Source organism: Ruditapes philippinarum, unplaced genomic scaffold, assembly GCF_026571515.1.
Source record: "Ruditapes philippinarum isolate M1 unplaced genomic scaffold, ASM2657151v2 ctg6328_1_1_1_1, whole genome shotgun sequence".
In the NCBI taxonomy this organism is placed as follows: domain Eukaryota; kingdom Metazoa; phylum Mollusca; class Bivalvia; order Venerida; family Veneridae; genus Ruditapes; species Ruditapes philippinarum.
In genome coordinates this window covers 25,245-37,611 of record NW_026854758.1, presented here as the reverse complement: position 1 = coordinate 37,611, position 12,367 = coordinate 25,245, and positions in this window count along the sequence as shown.

Genomic DNA, 12,367 nt, shown 5'->3' with positions numbered 1-12,367 from the left:
CAGCCAGAAAAAACTTCATACATTGAGTGAAAAAGTTTTTACACGGGAACCAGTGATAAATAGGGTAATATATTTGAATGTAAAAAATAAACCCATGTTGTTTTGTGTCATTCAAATGTACACACTTTAAGGATGTTATATGTACATTTGTTCATAATTTATTACCGTTATCCCTTTATATGTTATTGTGGAAAACACCTTATGATGTGACAATATTTTAAAGGATATACAGTTTTCGAAGGGTTTTGTGAAATATATAAGAGTTTTTGCTTTGGTAGTTATTTCAATTTACGCGAGGGACATAATATGTACACTGTAGTTCTTGAAGATAGTTTAGAAGCAATAGTTAAAATAAGCAATACTTTAAAAGGATAAAATCCTTAAAACATTAAGAGCATTTATTTTATATTTCTATAATAAATGACTTTTTGTCAGTCAGGTTCCATTGCAATAAACGAGGTGATAAAACATTAAAATTAAAAATATAATTTTATATCCTGCGTATATTTACTTCTTAAGATAACTTAAGAGAACACAGACGAGTTATTTCATATATCGCCAGGCTAGTAAAGTTTCTATTTTTCTTATCGGTCAACAAATTTTGATCAAAATCATCTTTTATACAGCAATAAAGCATGTTTTCACAGCAATTTTGCACCAATCTATTATTGTCCTATAATTATCCAACTTAATGTTTATCTTAGCACGATGCTTTTAAGCATGACTCCCACCGTTACTTCGATAACATGGACGACTGATTTTGTATATTCAATTGGGAAAACGATTATGTTTAGGTTGCATTTTAGTTAATACACAATTTAGAAAATATCTTAAAGGAACTCCACTGAGGTTAATAAGCCTAAATACATACAATTTTATTTTTTCACATAGATCAACACGAGCTATTAAAACAGAAATATCAATAAAGTTTAACTAAGAAACATACAGGAAATACATTGAAAATCGTATGTATGTGCTATTCTCTGTTCGATTCGAGTTGAAAGCGTTTAAACGCTTTTCAATTTTGGGTCATTTTTCACTATTATAATTATTATTTTGGAAACACGGAACGAGTTATTAGTATGGATCTACATCAAATAGAGTAATAATCTCAAAAAAATATTTCCAGTCTCGTCATATCAAAAAACCTCAGTGGAGTCCCTTTAAATCAAGACCCAGACATCTTATAACAAATTATATAATCATCTTAATATCGAATACCTTTTCAAAATATGTAATATTTTGCCATGTGGCAAGTTTGTAGAAAAATTATCTACCAGTATTTATTTTTTACGATATGTAAAGAAAATAATGTCAAGGTCAAATCTAGGTCCGTTCTATAAACATAAACTTTCGTTCGTAGTTCTACTGAAATGCTACGAAGGACAAGTTTTTACTTGAAAGTATTTTTTTTCTATTCCTATATAACATACCGGTAAAAAAACTATCTAAGTGCTTTTTAAATATGTCCAGACAAAACTGCCCATCGCTGTCTCAAATTGTCTGATCAGTGTGGGAACTAGGAATTTTATTACTATAGATTTGACACCAAGTGCAATTTCCATGTTCTTTTTTTGTAAATATTTTATAGGAAAAGTGTGTCTTGATATACATGTAGCAAAAATCCGTTATATATTTTATGGTGCGGAGTCCGAGTAATATTTAGTACTCATCAACTAGCGTTTTATCACAAAACATGTTTTCCCATTTTTAAAACATTGTTCGCTCGTACATGATCGGATTTTTCAAATTTGAAAATATATTTCTAGGGAGAGACTTTTCTAGACAAGCTCTTTTAAATTCAAATTCAATAAAATAAAGATATGATAATAAAGATAAAATTCATTTTAATATGTTACATAAAACGTATTGTTTAAATATACGGCATGCACGGTGTTAACATTTTACATCGTTTTGTTTAAATGTTAAAATGTTTTGCAAGGAAGCGTGGTTCTAGACCGTTACATTCCTGTGATGACCAATCGGCAAAGGTTTCCAAATATATTTTCCCTTAAATAAAATACGAATATAAATAATACAAGAGCTGTCAGTAGGACAGCACGCTCGACTATTCTAAGTGCTTGATAGTAAAAGAGCCTTGATAATGTTAAATTTTTTAAGTTCACAAAAGGGCTATTTTTTTATAAATTCATGTAATAGGCCTTAGAGAGAGTCTAATTATACAGTATTGGCTTGACTATTTGGAAGGTAATGTCACAAGGGTGTTTTATTGAGTATAATAATACTAATTACCTATGAATACATAAATTTGACAGAAAAGGTACAAAGGCTTGTTATTAAGATGTTTTATCAAGTAAATCACTGCTTTATCATTATGAATGCATAAATTTGTCCCAAAAAAGGCACAAACCCTTCAGTAGTTATTGAGATAACTGCTTACAAGCAAAACTTTACCATGAATTTCTAAGTTAAAAAAGGGGAGAAAAATCAGCCTAAATGCAAGATAGAATAATGGATCTTTGTCAGTGACCTACAATTATGACCCTAAATGCATATGTGAAATTTTAAATAAATATCTTTAATAGTTATTGAGATATGTATAACATGTAAACATTAACCAAGAGACTAAGTAGAAAAGGGGATATGAATCAGCCTTAATGCAAGATAGAGTTATGGAACTTGGTCAGTGACATACAATTATGACCCTCCAATTATGACCCTAAGTGCATGATTGTGTAAAGTTTCAAGTAAATATTTTTGAAGACCTGTAACCTTTAACCAAAATTTCTAAGTTTCAAAGGGGCAAATAATTCTGCAAATATTGCAGGCAGAGATATGCAATTTTGCAAACTGATATACATTGTGGCATTATTCTTTCAACATTGTAGGCAGAGTTATCCAACTTGTCAATCTGATGAACCTTGTTACTATAAATACGTATTGTAAGTTTCAATTGAATATCTCAAGCAATAATTGAGATATTTGACTTTACAAAAAACTTTAACCAAAATTTCTAAGTTAAAAAAGGGCATAATTCTGTCAATATTGTAGGCAGAGTTATCCAACTTGTCAATCTGATGTATCTTGTTACTATAAATAAGTATTGTAAGTTTCAATTGAATATCTCAAGCAATAATTGAGATATTTGACTTTATAAAAAACTTTAACCAAAATTTCTAAGTTAAAAAGGGGCATAATTCTGTCAATATTGTAGGCAGAGTTATCCAACTTGTCAATCTGATGTACCTTGTTACTATAAATAAGTATTGTAAGTTTCAACTGAATATCTCAAGTAATAATTGAGATATTTGACTTTACAAAAAACTTTAACCAACGCAGACGCCGACGCGGACGCTGACGCCGACGCCGGGGCGACTACAATAGCTCTCATATTCTTCGAATAGTCGAGCTAAAAATTAAAAAAGAATTTTTATTTTTGATTTTTACTGGACAAGTCGACCATGTTTTTTCAAGTTAGGCATGTATAAGACAGAGCAATTATAAAAATTCATTGCTTTATATTATATCATCTAGTATACTGAAAGTTGTCAAAACGTGTTCACATATTGCACCCCATCGTCGGATACCCACGGCCGAACCATTAATATTTTTCAGCCGTGGGATTTTTTGCCGATATTCAGTCGATTAGAGGTGTGTCAAAGGCAGCTATTTCATTGGCTGTCTCACGATTTCATGAGGCGATTTAAACCAATCAAAACGCTCGTTCTGTACGACGTTCGGTATTACAGACAATATTGCGACAACCATAGACGACGTGAAAAGTTCAACATCGAAAAATTAAACGATTTCCAGCAAGAAAGTATAGATAATTTACTTTTACAGCGTGATGTTTTTCTTTCTGCTTGATATCTGCTTGCAGAAGAACTGATTTGGCGATAGTTTTTGCCATTGATTTTAGCAAGACACGTACAACGTACAGTTTTTAACCGTGGGCGCTGCCATTTTGTTTCTTATTGTTTTTTACCTCCGCTGTTGAAGAATATAGATTTGTTAAACGCGATGTCATTGGTAGATATTTTACGCACCTGTTGGTGTATATCGACGCAAATCGATTCATTTTACCCACGGTTGATTGCATGTTATGTGACATGTTTATCAATCGTGGGTATCCGACGATGATTGCACCCGAGAGTTTAGCTGTTATTTGTAGAAGCTTTGTGGAAAATAAGATGGTACATGTGCTGTGTTTCTATGATAACTGATATAATGGTTCGCTTTATTTCTAGCAAAGTATAATTACCTTTACGTGAATGGCTTGAGGAGCAATATGCTTATTGCAGCATTCTACAATTTTAAAAAGGCAGTTATTTTTTTAATTACTTTACAAAATATGTAAAAAATAGATTCATTTATAAAAGCAATTCGCTATTTTAAAACATAAAAGTGATGTTTGTAAAATTATAATTGCACTTAAGATGGTCGCTCTGTTTTGTAAACTTATATAAAGAGATACTCTACAGACAAAAATAGCACTGTGCCTGAGATGGTAGAGTTATTTCTGTGATTGCAGTGCTTTACTTAAAATTACGGAAGCATAAATGTAAAATTTTCTCTTATTGAAGTAAGCAATTCAAAATTAACAAGATTCTTAAAAAGGAACTTGCTTTTTGTTGTTGTTTCTTTTTCTTTTTCTTTTTTTTTTTTTTGTAGATTTTTGTTGTTGTTATTTTGTTTTTTACATGACTGATCTGGTGTTGAAATGTTTGTTTTAGAGATGTTCAGATCGTCTGATAGGGCTCTCACTTTTTTTTATAGAATAATCTTATGATAATGTCAAATGAATAGAACTGAAGAGCTTATGAACTGTTCTTATTAAAATCGGACTCAGAACCGCATGAAAAATCTATATTCAAGTTAGTACTTATATTTGTTTTCATTCCTTTACATATTTTCCCGTATAATATTAATGAACAATTTATAAAAACTCTTACAGTTGATCTATATCAAAATCGAAAATAGGACTGCAAACAATATACTTTGAATAGCACACTTAGGCGTTTGATTAAATTAGTTGTTTTTTTTATAAAAAAAAAAACAACAAAAACTATTTTACCCACTGTGGCAAGTTTATCGCTTAATATAAGGACGATTCTTGTGATGCTTGTGATTATTGTGATTCTTATTTTCCCTCTTATTTCAAGTCAACTGTCATTCATCTTCTACCTAATTTGTTGATGGGAGGATGGGGTTATGCAGTCAATGATAATTGATTGCCTGGATATTATAATTAACGTTAGGAACCGTCTACATTAAATGATACATTATTCCCCACTACCAAGCAATATGTCCTGCACAATTTGAATTAATGATCAAAAATTTTATTGTCTAGAAGAAAAATATCTGTAATTTTGATGAAACAGTTTAATTGTATATTCTTTTATTTTCCGCAAGCATTACCTTTACACATTTCATGACTGTAATATAGCGTTAGTCTCGCGTGCTCATTGTTATAGTATTTATTTATATTCTATCCATTTTTGAAGACATGATTTAACAATATTTAATAAATATAATAGCTTTTGCCTCGTGTACTGATTCGAAACTTCGAAACACCACACTCACCCCTCCCCCACAACAAAAAAGAAGAGAAAAGTAAATAAAATGATTAAAGCTGCGCCAAAGTTTGAAATAAGCAATTTAGAAGAAATGACATGGATATCAAAGCAGAATGTCCACTTCATTATAAACTGCTTAAATTCGGCAGAGAGATGCTGAAGACGGCTACTCGTAACCGACGTTAATATGTGTGTTATTGTTAATCTAGCTTCAGGCAGATCTTTAGGCAGATCTTTACATCTGACTAGCTGTTGTGAAATCTAGGTATGCAGGTTTGATAGCATTTATTTCCTCCGCATATTCAAAAATAACTCAAACGAGCACTTTTGATAATTTTGATCAATATATCTTGTCATTTCAATTAAGGACTTGTTGAATTTTATCATTTTGAAATAACAACTGAGCATAGTTTATTATCATGAATAATTGCATATAATTGCATTTGTATGTTCTTGTTTACACAACAAATAAACACAAAAAGCCATTTCGGAATTCGATTTATTTAGGTATTTTAAGGTATTAAAGGGGCAGATCTAATAAAATCTTAATTTTACTTTTCAAATTGATGTATGTTTTTCTTAAAATCTTGCTTAAAATACAAACATTCATGCAATTCCTTTAATCATTTTTATTCCTATTTGTCAATATAAGAAAAAAAAGACTAAAATGCTTTAAAATGGACTAATTTCTTGACAGAAAATTGGCATAATTTGACGTATAAGGAGAAAACCCGTCTTGAAATGTTGCACTATGACTCAAATGAACTTTAGCTACATGATAAGATTTTAGTAATTTACACAAGTGTTAGACAAAAATTTGCAAGGAAATCCTAATATTTTGTGGGACGTCATGTGATTGAATAAAAAATGTTTGTAAATATATAAATTATTTATAAAACTAACATAAAAAAGAACAATGTAATATTTTATGATGGGGATGCCAGCCCGATCATCTCTATGTAACAAGATGACTTTTTTGTGTCAGTCATATTAATCTCAAAGCATAATTATATCTTTAATGATGAATACTAAATATTGAGGTATTAGAAGGTGTAAAAACAAAAAAAATGGCGCCTTGCTTACCTTCTATTTGATTAATTTGCCATTTGTTTAGGCAAGAACATTTAACTGCAAGGGAAAATAACCACAAAATATTTCTGTTATAATATTCCTAGATCATGCATAATTGATATTAATCATATGCATTTTTTCTGCTAATGTCTAACAATCCAGCAAACGCGTTAAAATGTTATTACCTGTTAGTGTAATATTTGATTTTGAGTTTCGAATATACTTGCTTTATCGATTTTCTTTTTTCACAAACACCATATTTACCGAAGTTTGACCTACTTCACAGCTTGGTAAATATTCAAGAAAAACAAGTGCCCATAACGCGTTAGTAGTATTTTAAATATCTCGTTTAATGGCATTTGGAGCGTAAAAACATTACTTTATTACTATTAGGAGCGATATACTGAGTTACTGTGGAGAAAATAAAATAAAAAAGTAAAAACAACTTAGCATTCTGACCTCTTTTGTAGCGAGGGATATGCTATCTATTGAAATGTATTGTCTCTTACATAGCCTATGCCTATCCCTTTATTCTTTAATAATGGCAATGTAACAGCATTAGTTACTTGTTCAGGATTTGCTTTTTATTGAAACAGTGAATGCCCCTGTAATATTAAAACACTAGTTTCGTGTTAAATTATTTCAAGGACAAAACAAAATTCGATTGGTTTTTTTAAACAACCTTAAAACAAGTAATGTGTTCGCTAATATTTTAATATGAACTGCAGTAAAATCATCAATCAATCAAAACAGATACTGGGATATTTAATATTTTACATTAGCAGAACTACAAGAAATGCGTTATTTTATCAATGATATACACATATGTTTAACGTAATTATCATACACATTTTCGCTTTTCATATTTGTACGTATATTAAATGTGTTTACCATTTAGAGTATAAATATTACATATTTTTCATTATTCTAACGTCTTTTTCACTGTTTGCATCAAACTAAAGCGGTACGAAATATTAGTACCGTCGTTTTGTTAATTCTCACATAAACGCATTGTTTTGGAATACAGAAGAGATCAAGTATAAATTATGCAATTTGTGAATTTTCTAATTTGACTGAACTGTAGTTTTATAGATAGTTTATTGATACAAAAGAATACTCTGACTGCTGATACATGATTTGAGTAACATTTAAATGGTACAAAAATGAAAGTTATTTTGAATACTTTTAGTTCAGATTAGTTCTGCTGTTATAGTTAAAATGAGTTATATAATTATATAAGTATTATATTTCTATATTTCGTCTAAAAATAATCGTAGAAACATCTAGTCGCAGTTTGTTTAAAACATCTTCATCTTTATGATATTCATGGAAAAGAAAAATGCTCAAAATGTAAAACATACGTGCGGAAATATTTTATATACAATATAATATCATATCTATTCTTCTTAAAGTGACATTAAGTTCATTTCATACTGTCAAATGTATATTTCCAAAGATTGGCTTTTATAATGGTCATTGGCCAATAATTGTTCATGAAATATGTTAAAGATCATGCAACACAATTTGTTATGGTTTTAAATCATAAATATGATGCTCAAATTAAGATTTATCAATATTGTAGGTTCCAAAAAGCATTATTTATAAAGATAGAACCGAAATTCACATACCATGTAAATAAAGGGAGGTTATTAGAACTCTTATTCTATAAAGATTAAGTCAAATTTTACAATAAGAAATGAAAGCATATAATATGCACAAATATTTGCAGTTCATATTTCACATATTCCTCAATGTTTGAAAATTGTTTCATTTGCATAATTATGTACATATCTATAATTCACTTAGTGCGGTTAACCACTTTGATCACAACATACAGGATATACATCTACATAATACTAAAAGCCACCTTAATTATAAAAAGACCGATTTACTCGTTTTTAAAATTGAACGCTACCGATAAATTCCGAACGATAGTAACTGTTATTAAAATTTCCATCGGTCACGTTAATAGTTTATTATTTTTGCATGGAAAAAAATACATACATTGTATTAATTAAAGACAATCATGGCACAATGTAAAGTTTTTTTTACTATTACCTGTGCAGTTAAGGTTGTTCCCGACAAAAGTTAAAGTTTACAGGTAATATGTTAGAATACATCTAAGTCTTATAATAACATGCATGTAAATTATCAACAAGAGTGCCAATTCGTCATTCACATATACTTAGTCTCATAAGGGTGATCTTTATCTTACAAATAACTAAATGAGCAATAAACATATTTTCAATGTGTTGACACTACCTCTCATTGTGGACAACATTTGTATCATGCTATACTAAAATCCATCCATTTATGTAGAAGATAAGCCCAGAACAAAATATGGACATTTCATCGTCACTGGTGACACTGACCTTGCATACATTGACCAAAGTTATGAAGGCAATAATTAGTCTCATGGTTGTAAACACTTAAAAATAATCTACCGAGTTTTCCGTACTCACATATTCATATATTACTCTGCCTTTGACTTTGACCTTGGCTACAGGGGCTTTAATTTGGCGCGAGACAAATTTGCTGGTGCATATATTGGACATTTTTCATTCAATCTGGATATTTTGTCATGTAAAAAATTTTACATTCAAGGAACTAGGCTATGCTGTCAAGACTCGGTCTCATGACTGGGGACATCTTAAAAAACAGTTTATATTTTCTATCCGGCTTTAGACCTTTCAGACTGGCCTTCACCTTGGCCTCGGTAACCTTGAATTTTGGCCCGTGGCAACAGTGTGGTGTAACGTAGATATAATATCGAATTTTGAGGAATTTTGATCCTTAAAAAAATTAAAACTAAATGTACGAAGGCGTTTTGTGTATATTTACCGAAAGTATAATGTCAGAAATTCAAATTTTTATCAAGAAGGATGTTGAATAAACTAGAAATTAAATACAAATGAGAATAGATGAAAAGCTCCCAGCCACAGACAAAGAGTGCCCTCCCCGGCACCGCCTGATTATTTAATGAAGGTTTAAAGCAATTTGTCAGATACTGGTGAGGATTTATGTTAAAATGACATAATGCTCATTCTTTCATTGACAATTTAAACTGAATAGACTATATATTTCAAAAGATTGGCTGTTATAATGGTTGCCCAAAAGCTGATATTAGGAAATTTTATGGATAAAATATAAGTTTTCCTAAAATATAAAAGACTGCACCAATCGTTGTGAAAATTGAACCTTACTGGTACATTCGTATGAATATTAACTGAAATTTCCTAGGGCCACATGAGTAATTTAATGTTTAGTTTTTAGTAAGTTATAGAGTAGAAAGGAATAATGGCAAAATGTAAACTTATTTTGATTTTCACCTTTCCACTAACTATATACCCTTGGATGAGCAGAATGCAACTTTAAAGTAAGTCTCCGATGGCTCAAGCGTTTTAAGTCGGCGAATACAGTATATCTCACGTGACTTGTTTGTTACGGAGATGAGGCTTTATAAGATTTCCTCACGGCGCCAATGCTGTTCCCAAATCTATAAAGTTCACCACTGAGGTAGCTAACGAACAACATGTTTTTATTTGACACAGTGTCTGATATTAAAGACAATCACATAAATACCGATTTGTATTCTAAATCCACTGATAAACATCAATACCTTCTTCAAGTAGCTGCCACCCTCACATTGTTGCAAGAACATACCATATAGTTTAGCTTTGAGAATTAAACGAATGTTTTCAGATCCCAACACATTCAATATCAGAGCAAAAGGACTCGGAACACCTTTGGAAGCGAGAATATAAAGAAAAAGACATCGCTAACGCAATCTCTAAAGCAGACTGCAAACACAGGAAGGAACTACTAGAGTACAAACACCACTCTATCAATGTAACTCTCCAGGAACGATAGTTAGGAAACTACCCGCCTATATGACTGAAATACTGTTGGGAAAAGGCGTAAAATGAAACAAACAAACAAACAAACAAACAACAAACAAACACAAAATAAAAATATTATTGTGCTCACATACCACCCGGACTAACCAAACACTAGAGCCATCATTGATAAACACTGGTCTCCGCAGAAACTGAACAAGATGTTCCCCACCAAACCAATCATTGCATATAGGAGACCTAAAAGCCTCCGAGTCATACTTGTTCGAACTCAACTGAGATCAACAATGACAAAGAATGTCAGTCTGGACCATGTGGCACACCAAGATGCCAAACCTGTGCTGCCATGCAACTTACAAATACATTCTTCTCAAAATAGGGGCCAAAACATCTCTCAAAGATACTATGAATTGAAAACAGCAAATGGTATTTATCTAATCTCTTGCAAAATGTACAACAAGCAAGGTCGGCAAAACTAAACTTCCATTAAGTAAACGAATAAACGTACATCGCTCTGACTGGAAAACACGCGAATTTAACTGGTCCCCAGTCGCTGAACATTTTCACCTTGAGGTACGAAGTTTTAAAGATTTAACCATAAACATTGACATGTGCTCTTTTGATAACAAACATGTTGTCGTGAACTTCTCATTGTGTCCACTAATCTGATAATGAGAATTAGACAGGTTAGGGATCTATGCATTTTTGATACTATACAGTACACACGTAAAGAGACTTTGTGGTCTATTGTGTGCATATTATACATGTAATACATCCCTGGTGAAGGCATAATACGCCGAAAGTACTTGTGTATTTATACTTTAGCACTGTATGAACGTTTATTTTCTTTAAACTTTTTGTTATTCTGTCTACGTTCATATATCTTTCTTGGGATCCAGTGTTTTTGAAAGTTATTTTGTAGATGTAAACATTTTCAAAAACCTTCTATTCATAATATATATATATACATGTTGTTAATAAACAGAATTATGAATGTAAACTATATTGTGATCTGGTTACTATCACAAATCAAACGTTAGCTGATCTAACAATTGTCATTTTTGTTTGCCATTTCAAATCGTGACATGTTTGTCTTAATATTTGTAAAAAGTATCACTTCACAAACGCTATGTGAGCGTTAACCTTACAGAACATGATATTAAATTAGGAATGGTGTTTAATGTATGACAACAATGTGAACTGTGATGTACATAATTAAATCTAATTTGAGTCGTTTCCTTTGTCAATTATACACCGTCGATCCTCTTTTATATCACATTTTGATCTAGCTATTGTGTTCCGATATTTGTACAGTTACAACTAATTACTATGACACTTCAACAAGAAGGTAGGTGGGGGTGAAACATTGGCACTGGAAGTTGTTCAATAGTCTCTTATCAAAGTTCATTGGTAAATTTTCTTTACACTGCCTGCGTTTTTTTAATAAAGCGCTAAAGCGAAAATTCCGAAAAATTTGTGAACTAAACTATCTTCAATGGTGACTCGTGAATGTACGTGTATATGTGACCTGGTATTGTATTTAAGGGTAACAAAGTACCAGTACATGGAATGTCACGTTAGTATTACTTTGACGGCCGTATGAATACATCTGCTGATGTTTCTAAATTCTTAAAATAAAAAGACGGTAACTTAAAGAGACTAATTTAATTTTTATTCGTGAGTTGCCCAACATTTTCTCAGAAAAATAACAACTTCCTTGGCGTGACGTCACGTCATAACACGCATCTTTTTCTGGCCTTTCCTGAAAATCTATTTTAATAAGAAAAAACAGTGAGTATACTCTGATATTGACCTGTCATTTTTACAAAACGATACTTCTTAGCCAATCAGAGAAACGCATTACAAAGATATTTATAGATTAAATTATAAACATGTTTGTACAGA